This window comes from Aotus nancymaae, unplaced genomic scaffold (assembly GCF_030222135.1).
Source record: "Aotus nancymaae isolate 86718 unplaced genomic scaffold, 86718_ANA_hifiasm-v0.15.2.pri h1tg000012l, whole genome shotgun sequence".
Classification (NCBI taxonomy): Eukaryota; Metazoa; Chordata; class Mammalia; order Primates; family Aotidae; genus Aotus; species Aotus nancymaae.
Genome location: NW_026988423.1, coordinates 36,654,082 through 36,676,455, shown reverse-complemented (window position 1 = coordinate 36,676,455; position 22,374 = coordinate 36,654,082). Strand labels below are relative to the sequence as shown.

At 40.0% G+C, this 22,374-nt stretch overlaps 1 protein-coding gene and 1 long non-coding RNA gene across 9 annotated transcripts in view; both read right to left on the bottom strand.

Annotated features, from left to right (window-relative positions):
- Nucleotides 1–22,374, bottom strand: part of NTM (neurotrimin) — a 970,307-nt gene that overhangs the window by 38,470 nt on the left and 909,463 nt on the right. The gene's annotated exons all lie outside the window — the stretch shown is intronic.
- On the bottom strand, nt 7,069–11,132 carry LOC135274581 (uncharacterized). The gene is made up of 3 exons (XR_010342371.1): nt 11,076–11,132; nt 10,477–10,792; nt 7,069–7,549 (listed from the first exon to the last, which is right to left on the bottom strand). It is a non-coding gene; the product is annotated as an uncharacterized LOC135274581 (long non-coding RNA).

The window sequence follows — 22,374 nt, the reverse complement described above, 5'->3', positions numbered from 1 at the left end:
CTTCTCTTTTGTCCACTTTCAAATATCTACGCAGCCTTCAAAACGATCTCAGCTATCACTGCTTCGGGAATGCTTTCGCCACACTCAAACCTCCTGACCTCCTCCCCACACAGTTTATTACTGTCTGTTTGTTTCTCTAGCATTGATAGTCACACTATATTGTTATTTATTTATATAGGTTTACCCTACTGGCCTCTAATTCCGAGAGAGCAGGGACTCTTTTATGCACCTCTATACCTCCAATATCTACCGCAGGTTTAGCACATAGAAGGGGCCACAGGATTATGTGGGCAAAGGTTGAATGAACGAACTCGCTGACTAGAGTTTTGATGGCTGTTCTAGCCTATCATAATCAATGATTCAGAACATTCTTTGACGACCTTTAAGAAAACAGTGGATATATATTTTTTAAGGTTTTACTTTCTCGTGAGTGTGTGTGCATGTGTGTGTGTGTGTGTGTGTGTGTGTGTGTGTGAGAGGGAGAGAGAGAAAGAGAGAGAGAGAGGGAGGGAGATAGAGAGAGAAAGGGCTGGATTCATGAAAAGATGTCTTAAAATCTCCAAAAGTTAAATAATTTTATTCCATATTTCCTAAGAGGGACTAAAAGAACCTTCATCAAGCTAGGCCTGCAATGAATAAGAAAGGAGCCAGGTTTGGCCCCCTTCACAAATATTCTTAAAAACTCCTGTAGCCTGTGTCCCTGCTTCTGTGAGATGCAGTGTGCCCTAATCAGAAGTATCTAAGAGAGCTTTCTTATGTCATCATCAGTTTGGTTGAATTTTTTTTCCGAGTGGGATCAGCCTGGCCATTCAGCTCTTTCAATATGTAATTAGTGGAACGATTGCAAGGAATGTGATTAAATTCTACCTTCCTGGGACAGGCAAGGAAAATATTGCTGCCATCACTACAAAATGGGCCTTGACATGCTCCTGTGACTTTGCTGCACCTGCCTGCTCTCAGGACTGGGGTTTTGTCTGCCACTGAGAGTGCTGTCCTTCCTGATACCTCTTGTCCTCATTTGCTCAATGTAAGTTGCATTAATTCACATTCCTCTAGGCTTCTTCAATTCCAGTAACTCTTCCTTCCCCATAATTCCAAGAAATAGGATGAATCAACACCCAAAATGTCATTGGTCCTTGGAGTGAAAAAACTAGCAACCTTAACTGAAGAGTTTTAAGTCATTATTTTTATTTCAGCTCTAAATCTCAACTTCAGAAGACTAATTTCCACATCTAAGACTTGAATGGCACCTTCCATGGTGCAGTACAGGCACAGATAGGAGCTCATGCATCAACTAATGGAGTTAGCAGCTGGTAAAAAAGTGGAACGAAGGAATGAGGGGAGGGGAAGGAGAGGAGAGTGTGAGAGAGCCAGAGAGCACAAGCAGATGGTAAAATTACACGTCAAACAGAGAAAGCAACCAGAACACACATGATTGCTGAAGGCAATTATTCAGCTGCTTAGGTAAATCAGAAGCTTACTCCTATGACTACGGTGTTCTCATCAAAGCTCAAAGTCACAGTCACACCTCTGGGAGGTGTTAGGCTTAACCATGCTTTCCTATGACGCCTGTGGGAACAGCTAGCCTGCAAACTACTGTAGCATCCTATGGTGCTTTGAAGACCCCGGCATCAGCTCCAGGAACCACTCTTCTGCAGGAGACCTCCATAACCAATTCTGTAAAATAGGGTCAGCAAACGTTTTCTGTAAAAGACCAAATAGTATAATACATGTTTGAGGCTTTGCAGGCTGAGCGACCTCTGGAGCAACTATTAAACTTCCCACTGTAGCACAAAAGCAGTCATAGATAATACATAAATTAGTGAGTGTGGCTTCATTCCAATAAAACTTTACTTTCAGACAATGAAATTGTGATTTCATACAATTCCAATGTGCTACAAAATAGTATTCCCCTTTTGATTGATACTCAATTATTTAAAAACGTAAAAAGAAAAAAGATTTCTTACATTGCAGGGCATACAGAAAAGAGGCAGCAGGCCGAATCTGGCCCATGGGCTGTAGTTTGCTGACCTCTCCTCTAGAAGCATAAATCTCCAGTCATCTATGAGTTGCTATAGTCTCACACCTGCTGTTTCATATAACCCTTCATCTGACTCCACTCCACATCCTCCCTGCCCTTTCGCAGTCCTTCCATTCCGCACTCAGGAACCTCTCCTGCATGATCAACACTCCCTTACAGCAGCCAATAATTCTTGGTGAGATGCCTCCACCTCACTCTCATACTCAGGCGGGGGCATGGGTTCTCCTGGAGGCCTGTCCTGTCAAGTGGGGGCTACCAATTTTCAAATACCACACATATTTTGTTATTGGTTGGTGTCTTTATTTTCAATGACACTTCTGAGCTTGCTCCATCTTTTTTAAACCTTGCATCTTTGAGGTTCATATTATCTAAATAATTACACCCCCCCTTCCTCTTCCATCACATTTCTGTTCTCTACTGACCTCCTTTTTTTTTTTATTCGGTAAAAACTGCTTTTTAGAGTCTCCATCTGTATCCTAACTCCTACATTATTCTCAGTGACCTCCTTGTCCAGAAACATAATCCATCAAAAACCTGCCCCTCATATTCTTGATCTTATCTCCATGGCTTTTTGCTCTGCTGTCTTCAGTGACCTACTCCACATTCACACCTGAAACTTTTCAGAAATGGAACCACCTCTGAAGGCATTAACTTAAGCATCTCGCTCTGTCCATGACTTCCTACCTTTTTAAAATCTTTGTTCAGTGACTTGAGGGAATAATTATTTTTCTTCACTGAGGCTTTAAATCTCCTGATCCAACATTTTTCAGGTATTTTATTTTTTTTACTTTTACATCTCTTTTGATAAATTTATATTTTATAACCCATCATTGTTATCTCTCCCTGGAAAATATTCAACTCCTTCGCCTTTCTCCCTTGTTCCACTAGCCTGGGAAAACCCCATCCTAGATGAATCCAAATGTCTCTCTCCTCTGTGTCTGCTCTAGGAATATCACAGAAACAAGCACACTGGTTTCTCCATAGATTCAGGCATGCCCACCTCAAACAGACACTCACAACTGCCCTGGACACTTGAGTACTCTCAAGGTTCACTTTTTTCCTTCTTAATCCTCTTCTAACTTCTGAGTGTCTCACCACCCTCTCCCTCCATCCATGCTGTCTGTCCTCTTCTGAGGATGCTGTCTCCTGCTCCTCCAGGGTTGGGGAGGGGTCGGAGGAGGGAGAATAGAGAAGCCATCAGACAAACTCATTTTCTCATGAGCAAATGTACAGACCTACATTTGTGCTTGCCATAGCATTATCTCCAAAATTTTAGAAAACTCAGATTTCCTGAACCACCATTGCAATCTCTCATGGGGAAATTCTCTCAACTCCTTCACTGCTATTCATACTTTACACTAACTGTCTAACAGAACAAATGTCTTCCCTTCCCGCTATCAAAAACAAAAAACAAAAAACAATTCCTTCTTTTGTTGTATGCATTTTGTTCCTTCCCACCTTTTCAAGGACTTCCCTCCATCAGTTACCCGGACTTTCTCCTAAATCTTCATCTGCTTTTGCGCTACTAGATCATTTTCATGGGTTTTCTCACACCCTGTAATGTCTGCCTGAACACCGCTGTTTTTCACTGACACCACCTCCGCAGCCTCTTTGCACAGTCAAGCTTCTCAGAACAGTTGTGCAAATTTGCTGTCTCAGATTCTTCCCCTCATATTCACATTTCAACCAGTCCAATCCAGCTTCTGTTCACATCTCTCCACTGAACCTACCCACTCCAAGGTCACTGAATGACTGCCAGGCTTCCAAATTCATGGCACACATCTTACCGTTTTCTTAAGAGCCTTCTCAGGAGCAGTGTACATAGCTGACAACTCACTTTTTAAAATGAGCTCTTGGCTTCTATAATGTCGTAATCTCCTAACTGCCCATCCACCTCTCTGGATCGTCCTTCAAAATCTCTTTTGCTGGCTTGTCTTCAGGGCTAGGTTCTAGGTATTCTTTTGTTTTCTCTCTTTACAATGTTTGCTCAGGCAATATCATTTATTCTGTGGCTTTGAACATTCAGGCTTACGGTAATAACTAATAAATTTATATCTTCACCTTATTTCTCTCCCGTGAGCCCTAGACTTACATAGGCAATTGCCTACCTTTCAGGGTCACATGGAATCTCATAGGCATCCCAAATTTGACATGTCCAACATGAAATTCTTCAAGCTTTACCTTCCTTCAAATTTTCTTCTCCTTCAGTTTTTTTCTTATTCACAAATGGCACCTTTATCAATCACATTTCTCAAAAAAAATGTAGAAGTCAAACTCAATACTTACCTCTCCTTGACTCCAATATCAAATACATCACCGAGTTTTATTAATTCTATGTCTGGAGTGGGTCTTGAATCCATCCTCTTCTGTTCACTGATACTCCTATCACTCACTTCAGGGACCACTGGAGGGGTCTGCTGGACTTTCAAATTTATAAAACTTATCTACAGATATTAACTATTTTAATCTTTATTCAATAAGAATATTAGATAGATGTCAACATCTGATCCATACTCACGTACCAGGCCATAGGATACCATCATCCCAAACACAGCATAAACTCCTATACAGCTCATTGTGATCTAATGCCTCTTTATTTCCTCATCATTTTTCCCTTACATTTTCCCACACTTGGCTCAGGTCTAACTGAACCAACTCACAATTCTAGAAGAATGCCATCTTATCTTTTTTCCCTGGTTTTAGCCATACTATCACCTGAAACACTCTATTTTTCAGATTGTCTCTTATTTTTCTTTCAGGTTACAGTTTAAGTTCAGCTCTAATAAGAATCCTTCTGTAACATCTGCACATTCCCTGGGATAGCAACCCCATCTCCGATTCAGTGTACATCTTAACTACTTGGTGCTTTTTAAAAATGGTAACACTTATTACATTATAATAAAATGGCCTGGTTATTTATCTCTCTCTCTTCAGACTAAAGATCCATTAAAGGGAGATAATATTTTTGTATCTGTAACATATAGTTATATACAATATATAGTTGTTGAATGAATAAATGCATAAAAGTAAAGCTGCTATGTTCCTTGCTTTCAATAAATTTATAATTCACTAGGTCAATGTTAATTCTCCGTCTATGCTTTAATGCACAGGGTCTAGTAAAACAATCCACACAGTACCCAACGCATATTTGGAACTCCAAAATGGAGGACACCATCCTTATTAAGTTCTTTATAACCCATGGCATACATAGCTGACTGTTTAGCCCTATTTCCTATTGCTTCTGGCTCCCAGTTTCTCCCTATCAGTGGTTTACCAAGGGCAGGACAGTGGTAGATGTGTGCTCACTGACAGTATTTAAAATTACGTGTGTACGGTGATAATAAAAAAAAAATCAGACTAACTTTTAGTCAGTGTTACTATTATTATTTTTAATTCTCTATAAGACTTGCAGCCCCGGTTATTATGGGGTAACCACATCTTAGCCTTTCTCTCCCATTCATTATAACTGACAAAATACATAAACGAAATAGCTGAGGGCTCCGGAAGTCAACAATAGTGGGAAGCTTATGGAGGGAAATGAAACTTGAAGAAAGAACAATATAGTGGTAAGTCTCCTGCTGTTTGTTTTCCTCCTGCCTTTCCTGGCTTAAACTCAGAGCAGCCAGAATCCTAAAACCGTGCAGCAGATGCCAACAGAAAATAAATAAATAAATAAACAAACCTCTGGGATAAACTCCTGTTGCTCCGAGGACGTGGAAAAGTTAGGCTTGTAAGATGGAGAGTGAGGGGAAATCCATTTTCTTTCCTTCCCTTAGCCCTGCCCTGATGCAAACCTCAGCCCTAAAGCTGTACTTTTGCAGCAGTGCTGATAGTAGCAGCAGGGGCCACAAAGACATCTAAAACTTAAAAATACTTCACGACCAGAGGAACTGAGTACGGGAGCCTCTGTGGTCTGGAAAGTGTAGAAGAATATCTATTACATATTTTATTCTCTTTGTTCTCACCACTTTCCCTGGAGTTGGACTCAGTCACAAGAAATTAGTAACTTTAAGGTTATGGCAGGGGGTGAGGGGATAGAGGATGGTGCTTTCTAGATAGGTGGCAAAGAAAGAGGGCTCATGGGGGCTGGAGAGCAGGGGGAAATCACAGAGAGAATGAGCTCAAGAAAGGAATCAGATATAGCAATGTAAAAAGTCCCAGGTTCACCCAGAACTTATGTGGAACTCAGCTAGAACAGTGCATCAAAGGCTTTGAGAACTGAACCCTTATGTAAACTACCACCCGGGGTCCTAGTTGGCCAACTCTGCCTCTGTATTCTCAAAGGATCTTAACAGAATCTAGAGTCTAGTAATATAACCAAAATGTGCACTATATAATCAAAAATCACTCATCCTACAAAGAACAAGGGGAAGCTAAACAATTTCCAAGGGAAAAGACAATTAACAAACACCATTACTGAGAAAACCTGAGAATTGTTGCAAATTGCCAGATCTTACAGCGGCTAGTAAAACTATGCCCTGCAAAGTAAAGGTGAGCACTTTTAAAACAAATATGATGATGGAAATGCTCAACAGAGAACTAGAAGCTATACACAAGAAGCAAGTAAGAAAAGGTAGGACTGAGTTTTAGGTACTAACTACATTGGCTTAATAGCAAAATAGAGATGACAGTAAAAAGTCAGTAAACTTAAATATAATTACAAATTATCAGGGTGGGTGTGGTGGCTCATGCCTATAATCCCAGCACTTTGGAAGGCTGAGGCAGCTGGATCACCTGAGGTCAGGAGTTCAAGACCAGCCTGGCCAGCATGGTGAAACCCGTCTCTACTAAAAATACAAAAAATCAGCTGGGCGTGGTGGCGGGTGCCTGTAATCCCAGGTACTCAGGAGGCTGAGGCAGGAGAATCGCTTGAACCAGGGAGGCGGAGGTTGCAGTTAGCCAAGATCGTGCCTTTGCACTCCAGCTTGAGTGCAAAACTTCATCTCGAGAGCAAAACTTCATCTCAAAAAAAAAAAAAAATTATCCAATCTAAACAACAGAAGTTAAAAAATGGGAATGGGTTTGACTTTAAAAAGGCAACAAAATAAATGTTTTGGGTATTCTGTTGTGCATTCTGTTCAGTTCAGGTGGTATTGTATATATGAATCTATGTATATGTTAAAACTTTTAAAAAGTTACAAAGTTTAGTAGCTAAGAGTGTATGGCAATACCATAGGTGCCAAAAAACCTGTATTTCATATGCCAGAATCTTGGATGTCCTCAAGTTTTATAGCTTTTTAAGGTCTACTTGCCCTTTCAGTTTCAGTAAATCTTCTGAATCTTCTGTGCACTGAGAAACTCCACATTCTTTCCAGTGGCTTGGGGCATCTCGGCAAACCTGTGTATGTCTTGGCTTCCATGGTGCTGGGCTTTCTATTCCGCTAAGAATCATAGTTCCCACTATGTGGCATACATCCTGCCCTGGGTATCCGCCCCCATGCTGGCTGAAGTGTTTGCTTCAATCCCCAGAGAAATGCTGACTCTAGGCTCTGTGCACTGCGCACAATGCTGAAGGATTTTGTAAAAAGGATTATTTTTCACAAAGCATATAAAGAAACTGAAATTTTACTTAATGATTTTTGTCTCTAGGGACAATGTATATTTTACCCTTGAACCACATAAATGTTTATTAAATGAATAGCCTCCATTATTCTTCCATATTCTTCAAAATAGACACATATATGCCAAACAAATCCCCAGCACACTATGTTTCTCCTGCTTTTCATATACACTCATATCCTGCATTTGGACGTGAATCCAGACCCCAAATTGTAAGCTCATGAAATGTAAGCGCATTAGACATACATTCACATGCACACTCACACATATGTGTTAGCACATTTTTTTCTTTCTCTATCAGAATACTTAGATCTGTCATTTATTTCAAGTTTAAATTCATTTTTCAGATGTTCTATATTGGGAAACATTCATAAAGTCAAAAGTCCCTGATTCATTTGTACTTGACTCCATGAAATTATATTCTTTAGGGACTGTTCTGTCTCTCAGATCCCTTTCTCAAGGCTTTTAAGCATTTTTTTTTTACAAACTAGATTTTTTACCCCAAGAATGTAGAGAACTTCAACCTCAGATGGCACGACACAGACGCAGCTCCAGGGTTCTCTGCTTAGTCAGATGCCCACCCAGCCTGACACACAGGCCATGAGCTGGATAAAAGAACGCTTCTTTTCTCAAACTGTTAGAAGGAAATGTACCCAGAGAACATCTGGGTCTGAGCTCCATGTGTCTTCCATTATTCATTCTATACATAATGAAAAATAAGCATTTGGAAAACATAGCATACTCCATTTGCCAAATCATAATTCTGATTATGATTATCATTATTTCACCATTATGTGTGCATGAGAAAAGCACTCAGCTTTACACCCACCAGGACTGAAACTGGCCTTGCCTAAGGGCTTCAGGACTGGTTAGACAGATCTGATAAAGGAGAGTGATGGATGAGCATCAGACAGCACGTTTTCTGTCATCGACAGCCTGGGGGGCGGGGGGTCTCAAATGGTCTAGAGGGTATTTTGAAGAATAAATATACACTAAGAAGGAATTTAAAGGAGGAAGTCCTTGTTCATGTACCAGAGAAAGGATTTTCTATAGTTGAGACGTTTCAAGAGTGAGAAGGAGACAGGCACCGAAGAAGAAAAGCATCTTAAAAGAAGGATCAACAGGCAGAAGGGCAGGAAAGGCACAATAGTCGGGGTTCTCAGGGATCCTGTGGGCAGACGCTCACAGATCTGCGAGCAGGTTGATGTTCTGTAGGTTCTTGAGGTAAAAATTTGGCCCCTCTGCCACAGGGGGCCAGTATTGCCACGCAGTCATTCTGGTGGGCTTATGCATATTCAAATTTCCCCCAGAGATGGTGCCCAGTTGAAAACCATTGAGTATCAGGAGTATCAAAAATAAGTGGGCTAAATTCGTGCACTGAGGCTGTGTGTGTCTGGGGGTTGGGGGAATGCAAAGTGTGTGTAATTTCATGTTCTTTTCTAGCTTTTACTTAAGTGGCACTTCTGTGTTACTCCTAAATCTCCTTCTCTTGAATCTTTCAATCCTTTATTCAGGACCTCTTCCAAGAAAGGACCAGAAACACAATCCCATTTTAAAAGAACTACCAATATTTTTAAACTCTTCTCCTGAGATGAAGTGTAGAGTGGCAGCCTGCTGTAGCAGACAGAAATAGCCTGCACTGCCACAGACAGACCTGACTCATTGACGTTTTAGTTTGTCACTGAGGTATCTTGAGTGAGTCTCTTATTTTATGTTCCTGTTAAAATGAGAAGGATATAATATCGACTGTGAAGTTTATAGATCAGTTTAAATATTTTAAATATATGGATGCATTCTGTAAATTGTACTCCTCTGTGTGGATATTAGAAGCTATTATTTCACAGGAACCGGAGACTCAAACTAAAGGTACTGATGATCAAACGTCATCCGGCAGTCAAGCCAAGTGCTTGGGGTGATAGGTCTTCCTCGCAGCCGGAAGCTCTTAGTTTGCAGCCGTCTACGGACTCTGCATGCCTAGGAAGCCAGTAAGCCTGAGCTTAACTCCATTTTTCTCATGATGCAGCCGGGATAAGCTGGAGTGGCTGCATTAGCAAGATTACCATCTGCAAGAGGCTGGACTATACCTTGAATTGTAAAGACCCTGGTGGAGTGAGACTCATCTGTCAAGGCTAGGAGAGGCAGACTGCTTGGGGGACAGGGACTGGCAGCAAATAGGGCCAGAAGGAGAGATGGGGAAGATTCCCATCCTACCTGAGGAAAGGGGAGTGAGGTAAAGAATAATGATCTCCTGTGTGACCTTTGGTCCCAAGAACTAAATTCGTTTTGCCAATTTGATGCCCGGGGAACTGCCGTGAATGTCTCATGGAGAAAAGTGTCAGGTGTGATGGGTGGTGCCAGAGACATGCATGGCAAGTCCAGGTGCACTAATGCCCCAAGGGTGGGTGCTCCTGAACAGCAGGGAGTGTGCCTCAGGCTGGCGAGGGGCCGCTGTGACAGTGAGGGGGCAGTGCCATCTGGGTCAGGGCTGTGAAGGAGGAGGACAGTGAGAAAAACAAAGTTGGTGAGAGCCAGGAGCATTTCATTCCTCTTTAGCCAGGAGCATTTCATTCCTCCTTTTTCAAGATGTGTGTGACAATTAACAACAACAACAAGGTGAGAGGAGATAGGCACAAAGAGCGTTCAGAGTGGTGGCTTCCCATATTCCTGTGACCACAGGGTGGAGAGGAATGCTGGTGGGCATGAGGACCGGGTAGGACAGCTCGATGTCAATATGAAGCCACAAAGAGGGCAAGGCAGGGGTCCAGGCCTCCGGGGAGCAGGTGGGCTGAGAGAGTACTACTGAGGATGCCTCTTGAAAGAGGGGGAGTCCAGGTGGGAAGACGTGGGGAGGCTTGGAGGGTCCAAGCGAAAAGCACTTGCAGGCAGCGTCACTCTGCTCCTCACCCCGCTCTTTCTGCTGCATCTCAGCGTCCTGGGAACTCAGTCCCAGAGTGAACCTTCCTGCTCCTGCTCACCCTTCCCCAGACGGATGAGCTCCCCATCTCTCTTGGAGCTGTGCTTTCCTCATCGCGTTGCTGCGGCAAACACACCAGCACACATTCTGAAGTCGCGCACACATCTGCAGCCCTCAGCCTCATGGCTGTGCAGTAGTCGCGGTGCTGGGCATCCGAGGCAGGTCTCTTGGAGGCAGATGTGGAAACCCTGGCAGGCCCACCCTTCTCCCCAAGGCCACTATGAAGGAAGAGTCAGGTGGGGTTTGCAATGTGAGAGTTGGAGGAGGCAGAGGGGAGGGATGGGCTGATTTGTGCTCCCACTCCAAATCTGTAAGTTGAAGTCCTAACCACCAGTATCACAGTGTGGGAGCATTTGGAAACAGTGTCCTTAAATATGTCATTCAGGTAAACTGAGGTCATTGGGGTAGGCCCAATCTTATAGGACTGGTGTCCTTATAGGAAGACATCAGGACACAGAGATGCAGAGGGAAGACCACGTGCAAACACAGGGAGAAGGTGGCCATCTACATGCTAAGGAGAGAGGCTCTCCCAGAAATCAATCAGGCCAACAGTGTTAGCTCAGAATTCTGGCCTCCAGATTTTTACGAGGACGCACTGCTGTTGTTGAAGCCCCCCAGGCTATGGTACTTTGTTACTGCAGTGCTAGAAACCAGTACAGTGGGTGTCCAAGGAAAAGTCCAGAACAGGGAGGGGGCTCACCTTGGAGGCTGTATTGTGTGCCAGCTCTTTCCCATACCTTCTTTTCATTCTAATCCCCACAAAATCATCCTCTAGGGATCCTGGGGCTGAGGCCCCAGGGACTGGGACAGTCCTTTGGAAGTGGTGGGGCTTTTTACAAGCACTGGGCAGCTGTCTCAGAGGGAGGAGGGAGAAGCCCAAGAGGAGAAAGAGAGGCCAGGAAAAGGGTGTGATGGAGAAAGTCACTGAGATAGAGCCCCTAGGGTGATGACAGAACAGGGGCTCCCACAGGGCCTGGGCAAGAGCTGAGTGTTTCACCTGCAGCCACGGTTATTGGCAGGACATTTCCACTTGTCCTCAGAAGCCCATCATTTAACAGGAGGGCACATTTCAGACTTGCCCATCTTAGCCTCCCCTCCTATCCCTCTTCGCTAAAAGCACTCTCAGTTCCTGAGCCTAAGTTAGAACAGGGTGCTGTGAAGCCCCGCCTAGAGATGGAAGCAACTGCAGAGAGAATTGGAAGCTTCTTTTCTTTTATTCATCATCTAGGAATATAACCATGATGCAAATATTTTTTAAAATGCCAAATTTTTCATCCAGATTGGTATTCAAGCATAAATAGGCACCACATTTTGCACATCATTCTGAGCTCGTTGATCTCTGATCGCTGTCATATTTGTCTTACTTGACAAAGACGATGAGGCACCAAACCCTGCACTAGAACAATGAATCTGTGCTTCTCCAAGAGGTGGTGCTAATTATTTCGAGCCACTCACTTAGAACTACTGGGCTGGCTAAAGTAGATTATGATTTTACCAACTTGGAAATAATTACGAATTTGCCAGATGTTTAGTTTATACCCTATATAATAGAAGTTACCCCTGTTGGCCAGGTGCGGTGGCCCATGCCTGTAATCTCAGCACCCAAGTCAGGGCAGATTACGAGGTCCAGAGATTGAGACTATCCTGGCCAATATGATGAAGCTGCGTCACTATCAAAAATACAAAAATAAGCTGGGTGTGATGGTGTGTGCCTGTAATCCCAGCTACTCAGGAGGCTGAGGCAGGAGAATCGCTTGAACCCAGGAGGCGGAGGTTGCAGTGAACCAAGATCATGCCACTGCACTCCAACCTGGTGACAGAGCAAGGAGACTCTGTCTCAAAAAAGAAAAAAAAAAAAAGAAATTGCCCCTGATTTATTCTTTCCAAGTACATAAAATTATATGAACACATGTTGATAAAGTTGTGTAGTCTTATATCTATTACAAGGTTACTCAAACTCAATTAAAACGGCATATACTACATAAACACACATATCACTTAAGAAGTTAATGCCTATTAATAAGCATTCACAGGAAGTGAGAAGATTTTGTGTAGATTATGTTTCTCTCTTAAATGGGCTAAATATGCAATTTATCACTTTACCTGTCTTAATTTTTTCTAAACCATCTTTTTCTTTCTGCTGTAGACACAAAGGAAAAAGTTATTCCAACTGAGTTGAAACAGCCCACATTTTAAAATTAATCTAGTTGGAATTAATGATGTGAAATATCATTTTTTGGTTTGGGCAATGAAATATTTTTTGGAAAACATGAGATTTTCAAGACACAAGCTGCTCCGGGAGCGTATTTCTGTTCAGGGAGTTGTTGTAGACAAAAATCTGCTATTTGAGGAGGGGGCTAGGACTGCCGTCTGAAAACTTCTAATGATCAGCATTATACATCACCATAAAAAATGTGTCTTTGTGTAAACTTGGAAACCAGAACAATTTATAGCTATTTCAAGTTACCCACTGGCTTCCAGACACAAGCTATTCCCAAAAGAGCTCTACCTCAGCTGCTCTGATGACAAGAGAATTCTGAAAAATATTTCATGGAGATTTTTTAAAATGTTTACAACAATGCAAATATTGATGTCTCAGCCCAGTCAATATGGCAATTTATTGTCCTTCAATATAAACATTGAGCCAGGCTCCCTATTGGTCAATATCTGCACTCAGGTAAATAAATCTTTATACTGACTTCAGCAGATGTCAATAGCTACTTATTCCAGATAAGTAAAAGTAAAAACAGGAAGCATTATTTATTTTGTGAGGTAAAACAGCAACTAGTTACATAAAGGCCCGGCAGCATTTCTGAAATATCAATACGTAGTTGCTTTTGGAAATGAAACATAACAATATAAGATGTGAGCTTAAAGCTCACAGGTTGAAAGTTTGGAAGTAGGAGTTAATAAAAATAATTTGTAACTATGTTATTAATATCATAATACTTTTTTTTTGAGATTGAAAGAATACCAGGATTTCTTGTTCTTTTTATCATGTGTGAGGTCAATTTTTGATAGTACCCATAACTGTGAGAATTCACAAGGCTATATTCCTGGATGCTTTCTAGATGATGTAATTAACCCTTATTCCAAACCTAAAAGAAAAATATGTCTGTGCTTGACCCATGTATGATGTGAAAGCTTACTGTCTGCTTATGCTTTGGGTTCCATGTATTGTGCTTCAGAATCAATCTTCAAGGACAATTTCTGGGCATCAGGCTTCTGGATTTTTAGATATCGATTCTTACAGACTGGGGTTCTGTAAATGAAAGAAGGTTCTCCCACAGTCATTGTGCAGTGGGTTGACAAGGAACCCAATCATCTATTAAAATGATTTGAAGATGAACAAATGTTTCTGTGTTATTTGCATCTGAATTGTGAAAAACATAGATGTATATGTGGATGCTGAACTTTTTTGGCGGCACACTGAGCTTTGTGTGTACAGAATTTATTTACCTAGACATTGTCAGATAATTACTTAAAAAGGATGATATATTAAGAAAAGTACCAATGTTACTTCCCTGTAAGAAAACTCCTCGAACCTTCAGGCTTGTGATTATGCTTCACTAACTGGTGTGTGGACTCACTGGGCTAAGAGAAAATTTAGCTAATCAAAACACAGCCATGCTCTGAAGAACCACTGGTCACACCAAGGGTCATTCCTTTGAAGCTGTTAGCAGAATTCAGTCACTGAAGGAGTGATGCTCAGTGTTGATGTGGCACTTTCAAAGCAGCATATGTCAAATAAAAGTAAATGAACATTTATGCTCATTATAAAAATGTCTACAATGCAATGGGGGCTGGAAAAAGAAAATGAGGCTTTAAGAAAGTTAAAAGCTGCTAACAGTGAGAGAATGTAATTTGCCTCAAGCATGATTTTCCTCCATAGGCCTCTTAGCCAATGACTACCCTGCGGGCAATGACTATCAAATCTGAGGAACAGCTATAGGTGGCTTTGAAATCCAGGGCGGGGTCTACAGAGCCATAAACAAATGAAAGCTATCCTGAATCCACAATAAGAAGACTATCAGAGGCTGGGCATGTTGGCTCACGCCTGTAATCCCACCGCTTTGGGAGGCCAAGGTGGGCGGATCACCTGAGGTCAGGAGTTCTAGACCAGCCTGGCCAACATGGTGAAACAACATCTCTACTAAAAATACAAAAGTCAGCTGAGTGCAGTAACATGTGCCTGTTATCCCAGCTACTCAGGAGGCTGAAATAAGAGAATTACCTGAACCTGGGAAGCGGAGGTTGCAGTGAGCAAAGATCACACCACTGCACTCCAGCCTGGGAGACAGAGCAGAACTCTGTCTCAAAAAAAAGGAGAAGAGGAAGACTATCAGAACAGCATGAGGCCAGGAGATGTCCCCAGTATACTAGGAGGGTGCTCAGGATAGGGTCGCCTGAAAAACTAGAGTTAGTTCACTATAAATGTGAACTAAAAATGCAAACTAAATGCAAACAGCATTTTTCTGCTGAAGTGTCCTGTACTTTTACCATGTTACATTATTATTTTTGGGGGGATACTGATGTCAACAGCCTTCAAGATAAATCAAAGGAGCTGTGATAGCAAACATCAAATTTACTTTCTGGCATTATGCAAACTAATCACAATCCCTGACCCATATGTACAGAAAGATTTCTCTAATGACCTCGGTTGAGATCCATCAAGGGGAATTTTCTCTCATCAACTGTTTAACAACACTTAGTGAGCACCCATGATAGTCCAGAGGTGATTTAAAAATTCAACACTGATGTTCTGCCATGTGCCATGAGCTGGAGACAGACTTTCAATGAAGTCCTGTTTACCGTGGCACTCTGTTTCAACAACAGTTACTGGCATATGGTAGGAGTTACTGGCCATTATTTGTTGAATGAATTAATAAATGGATGATTACTGAGGCAGTCTTCACCATTAAGAGATGAACAGCCTACAGAGAGTTCTGTGATACAATTATTATAACACAATGTGAAACTTTATATGGAAGGTATGCAAAGGAAACACAGAGTGTTAAGTCCACAAGCCTACAGAGTTCTTGTGTTTGTTAATTTTGGTGGTTATGCGCATGTGTGTGGATGGAGGGGTGAGTTATTAGGGAAATATTCATAGAAGAGGTAGCACTTAAGCTGAGATTTTTAAAGGCTAAATATAAACAAAGGCCTGGAAGATCAGTGGTGGAAAGGATTCTAGGCAAGTGGAATGGCCTGTGCAAAAATCAGAGGCATGAAGAAATATGGTTTTAAGAAGTATTTATACATATTTTTTTGAGCTTTGGGTTTAAAGTGCAGTAGTAGAAATTCTGGTGAGCATTAGGTGTGAACATGTGGGCCGGTACCTAAATATGACAAACAAAAGGACCGTAGATTATTTCCTGAGAATCACGGATCATCATCTATCTGCCAGATTGGAGCGAGAGCAATATAAACAGATCTCTGTGATAAACAGTGCCCTCTAGCAGGAGAATGGAGGAGGAAGCAGAGGACAGTCTAAAGATAAACGGCTTAGTGAGAGAAATAGCACAATGATTCCAGTACGAGATAATACATGACTCAGGTAGACAGTGGCTGTGGAAATGGACAGAATGTAGTATATTAAAATTTAGACGAATTAATTGATGGGACTTGGATATTGATTGAAAAGATAGCTGGAATAAAAAGAAGGCATCTAAAATAATTTACAAGTTTCCGTTTGGGGCTAGTGGATAGCCTGTGCTATTCTCTGTGATAAGCAGCATAGGATGAATGTCAGGGGCAGATAGAGGAAACACCATGTTGCATTCCATTTGGATGATCCAAGTTTAAAGTGACTGTAGGACATTCAAAAGGGGCGTCTTGTGGATATTTGGATTTGGCTCTCAGGAGTGAAGACTGAGCTGTACAGATCTGCTTGTTACATGTTCATTGCAGCTACATATTGGTGTAAGTTATAGCTGTGGGCTTGAATAAGATAGAAGGAGAGGAGCATAGAGTAAAAAAAGAAAGGATCTGTATCAGAGCCACTCTTGAGATTGTTGACATTTAAGCAGTAAATAGAGAGAGAGAGGAAAAAAAAAGCCCAAATGAAGGTTAAGAAAGACATTCCAAAGGAGGAGTAGAACCACAAAGCAGCATTATGAAGCTAAGATGGAATATATTTTCCAAATATCTCTGGACGATAGCCCCATACCACACTGACTTTGACAGTCTTCCCACTGGGAGGTGAATAGGACCCTGCCTCCTTGCATTCCCCTGGTGTCTGGATGGGACTGCAATGTAGTTTCTGCCTGTGTTCTAGAAACCCAGCCACCTTGCTAGGAGGAAGCCCAAGCAAGCCCAAGCAGAAAGACTACTTGGAGAGGCTACCTGTAGGTGTTCCGGCTGGCAGATTAGCAGAGATGGGTGAAGATGCCTCTAGATGACTCCAGCCTCCAGCTGTCATCTCATCCCTAGCCTTCAGGTCTTTCCAACTGAGGCCCACAGACATCATGGAACAGAGATAAGCTGATTCCTCTGTGTCCAACACCAATCCCTGACCCAAAATATCTGAGAGCATGATACAATGGTTGGTTTACACCATGAAGCTTGGGGGTGGTTTCTTACACAGCACTAGCTAAGTAGAACAGAGGCCAAGCAAAGGAACAGAAATCCTCGAAAAGTAGTGGGTAGGCTGTAAAGGAGGCAGAGTGTTGAACTAAGGTAAGGAAAAAATCTCTACTGGATTTGGCAACCAGAAGGCCCACGGTGATGTGATTACCATCGTGAGTTAAGCAGTGACTGTGGCCCAAAGCACGATGCAAGTAGACTCTTCTTTCTACAAGCATTTCTCTTATCTTTCAGTGACTGTTTGATGATTTCTTAATACTAATAATTTTTCAAGTTCTCAATAAACTGTTATACAAAGTATTTGGCAAATATGCTTTCAATTTCTTGGAACTCAGAAAGTAAGAGTCCTCAAACCAGAATTTACCTATTTCTCATTAAAAGTAGCACAGGGGGTTGATTTTTTTTTTTTAAAGATATATTTTTTAGTATAATGTAAATAGCACCAAGCTTTTTCAATTATCAATAGTATAACAATCTCATTTTGGTTATTGTTGTTATTTGTTGGAATATTTGAAAATAAATCCCAAATATTATATTTTTTTCCCTGGAGATATTTCAGAAATACTTCTAAAAGTAATGTTTTTGATAATACATTGTCGAATATAATTATGGCATCCAACAAAATTAAAAACAATCCCTTATGCTGATTGATTTCAATTCAAGTATCCCCAAATTCTTATTTTTTGAGCACCAACTCTCTGAGATGTTGGGCTAGGAACTGAGAGATATATAAATGAAAAGAAGAAAAGCAAGTGAGAGGAAAATCTGCAAAGATATCAAGTAGATTCTTAGATATTACAATGCCACCTTTATCTCTTTTTATCCTCACCCATAGAGGCCTTCTCCTGCAATCCTTGGTCACCCGGTACCTGCACAATATGTGCCTTGCTCTTGTCTCCTGTTTTTGAGCAACCTTCTCTTAGAAAAACATCTAGTTAAGGCAAAGTCATTAAGTCATAAGTAAGTCGATAAAATCAATAATAAATTAATAATGAGAAGATGAATGTTTTCCACCTCATATAAGAACAAAGAAAAAATGCACACTCTTGCCACTTTCATCCAACAGAACCCTTACTAGGAATAAACAGGAAAAAGTAATAAAAGGGATTACAGATTAGAAAGGAAGAAGTAAAATTATCTTTATTCACCAATCTCATGATTTCTCATGTAGAAACATAAGGAATTTACAAAGCACTACTAGAACCAGTAAGTGAATGTTGCGAAGTCACAAAATACAAAGTCAACATACAAAAATCAATTGTATTTCTATATACTAGCAACAACAAATTGGAATAGAATAAGCCACCTATCTGTTAGGAGTCCCTGAGACCACCCCTACACCTCAGAGTGTGCTTAGAAGGACCATAGGAATCAGCGTAGAGTTGTCCTCTTGGATAGACTTATAACAATGGTAGAGTAAGACTTACTGCTGAATCATAAGGGATAAATACACAGGCAGAGGCTAGAGGAACACACATACAGGCTTCTCTTTGCTTTTTCCCTCTCATGAAGGGTTACACAGAGCACACCCTTCCCGAGCAACAAAAATGCAGTACCATGTGCATGATGTTGCTGTCTAAAGAATCCCAGTAGACACTGAGCAGTGTTTGAACTGGGGAGTGGTTACATAGATACCCCCTGCCTAAGGTGCACCAAAATTCCAGAGTCGTAGAAGGAAAGCAGGTGTCAGCACAAACGACGCTTTTTGTGTGATCGTTCTATGCACAGTAAGCCACTCTCATGAGTTAAGCAAAGTCTTTTTTATAAGTTTAGGAAACTGTTTACCAGTCAAGTCTGAGACATCCCCCAAAAGCCAAGCTTGCAAGCAATCCTCTATAATGCCAGTAGTCCCAGGTCTGCTCTACTAACCCTTATGATCCAATAATCCCATTGTTGAGTATGTCTAAAGAAAATGAAATCAGTATGTCAAAGACATATCTAAACTCTCATAACTACTGCAACGTTATTCACAGCAGACAAGATACGAAACCAACCTAAGTGACTAACAATGAATGAAGAAAATGTAGTATCTATACATGATGAAATACTATTCAGCCACACAAAAATAAAATCTGTCATGGCATTGCTTTACATGAATGAACCTGGAAGGCATCATGTTAAGTGAAATAAGCCAAACATAGAATGACAAATACCGCATGATCTTACTTATATGTAGAATCTTAAAAAAATTAAAAGTTGACAGAACAGAAACAGAGAGTAGACAGCAGTTATCAGAGACTAGCAAGAAGAGGCAGGAGGCGAGGATGGGGAGAAGTTGATCGATGGGTATAAAGTTACAATTAGACAAGAAAAATACATTCCGATGTTCTATTGCATTGCAGGATGACTATGGTTAATAGTAAAATATTATATATTACAAAATAGCTAGAAGAAAGGCTTTTGAATGTTCTCACCACAAATAAATTATAAATGCATGAGATGTTGGATATACTAACCACTCTGGTCAGATCATTACCTAACATAGATACATATACCAAACATTAAATTTACTTCATAAATATGCACAATTTTAATAACGTATCAGTTAAAGAAATAAACAAAAAAATAAACACCAGTAAAAAACACAGTATTTTGAAAAGAATTAACTAACTTGCTCTGCAATATATGTAGAAAAGTGAAGTATGCAGAACGAGCAAAAGATGAAAAAGCAATGAAAAATCAAATTGGAGAATTCATACTATCTCATTAAATGCTTACTAGAAAGTTGCAATAATCAACACATTGTGGCATTGGCATAAGGATCGACATATACATTGATGGAAGATAATAGTTAGTTCCCAAATACCCATACATATATAGTCAATTGATTTTTGAAAAGTCACCAATGTAATTTAGTGTTAAAAAGATACTCTCCTCAACACATATTCTAAGATAACTGGATATCTGAATCAGAAAAATGAAGAAAATATCTCAATGCCTCCCTTACATGATATAAAAAATTGATTGAAATGGATTGTACATCTAAACATAAAGGCTAAAACTACAAAATATCTTGAAGAGAACACAGAATGTCTTGGGGTAGTCAAAAATCTTTAGACTTGCCACAAAAGCTATATATAAGTTTATCAAGAGATAACTTAAGAAAATAAAAATGTAACCCCCAAAAATAAAATGAAATGAAATATTTGCAATTCAAATATATCTGGCAAGGTACTTGTATCCCAAATATTATGATACTCCTATAACTCAAAAATAACAGAATGCATTTTGTTTGAAAATGGGCAAGTAACATCATTAGTAAGCAGAAAAACATGAATCAACCCTACAATGAAACAGCCTGAATACTCACTTGACTGGCTAAAATTTAAAGAGACTGGCATGTAATATACTCCATTGAATAGCACAATAAACATCCTATTCAAGTGCACTTGGAACACATTAAATGCTATGGTTTATCCTCCAAGTTATAGCTTATACTAGGCTATAAAACAAGTTCCAATAAATTTTAAAAGATTGAAATCATAGAGAGTATATTCTCTGACCACAATGGATTGAAATTAGAAATATGTAACAGAAGAAAATTGAGAAATTCACAAATAAAATAACCAATGAGCCAAAGGAAGCTTGGTATTTATTACATATAAGATCACATTATCTGAAATTTATCTCAAAGTATGCTTTGTGATGAATGAAAATGAAGACATAATATGTCAAAACTTAAAAAAAACAAAAAACAAGAACTTTGGGGATGCAGCAAAAGTAATATTTAGAGGAACATTTATAGCTATAAATGTCTGTAATATTAAAAAAAGAGAGAAAGAGAGAGAGAGGGATCTTAAATCGATAACCTAAACTTTCACTTTAATACACTGCAAAAGGAGTAAACCAAGCCTAAACCAGGCAGAAAGAAGAAAATTATTTTTTAAAAAGACATTAATGAAATAAAATATTAAAAAACAATTAAAAAATCAAGAAAATCAATTGTCTGTTATTTGACAAGGGTTTACTAAGCCTGAACAAGAAAAAAATCTAAAAGAAATAAAACTAAAATTACTACAATCAAAAATTTAGGAGGAAACATTACTGCCAAACTTACAAAACAAACAGGATCCCAAAGGAATGCTATGAATAATTGTATACTAATAAATTAGATCAATTAGATGAAATGGGCAAATTCATATAAATACAAACTCATATAGATACAAACTACTGACACAGGCTCAAGAAGATTTTTTTGTTTTAAGACAGAGTTTCACTCTTGTTGTCCAGGCTGCAGTGCAATGGCGTGATCTCGGCTCACTGCAACCTCTGCCTCCCACGTTCAAGCAATTCTCCTGCCTCAGCCTCCCAAGTAGCTGGGATTACAGGCATGCACCACCATGCCTGGTTAATTTTTTGTGTCCAAGGAGATATTTTAAAAATCAAAATAGAACTATAACAAACATATTAAATTAGCAATCAAAAGTTACTCACAAAGAAAGCTTGGACATAGATGGATCCCTGGTAAAGTCTACCAATTATTTAAAGAACTGATACAAATTATCCACAAATTATTTTTAAAAATAGTAGAAGAAACTTCACAAGTCATTGTATGCAGCTAGTATTACCCTCATTCCAAGACTAGGCAGATATCACAAGAAAGGAAAACTGCAGATCAATATCTTTTATGAATACATATGTGGAATTCCTTAAAAAAAAAAAATACTAGTCAACAAAACCTGGAAACACAAAAATGATTATGCACTATGAATCAATGGGATTTCTACCAGGAATGTAATATTGGGTCAACATCCAAAAATTGATTAATATAATACATCATTTCAACAGAATAAGGTACAAAACCACACAATAATCTCAAGAGATACAGTAAAAGCATTTGACAAAATCCAACACTCCTTTGTGATAAAAAACATACAACAGACTAGGAATAGCAGGAAACGTCCATCCTCAATCTGTTGAAGTGGATCTACAAGAAATAAAAACAAAACAAAAATCATAGCTAACATTATACTTACTGGTAAAAATCAGAATGCCTTCCCCTAAGATCAAGAACAAGAGAAGGAAGGCTATCTCCTCTCAACTAGTTCTAGTCAACATTGTACTCTATGTTGTATCCAGGGCTACTAGGCAAGAAAATGTAATAAGAGGCAAACTGGAGGAAAGAAAAATCTATTCACAGATGACAGGATCTTATATACAGTGAAACCTAAGTAATCCACTAAAAAGCTATTCGAACTAATACATGAGCTCAGAA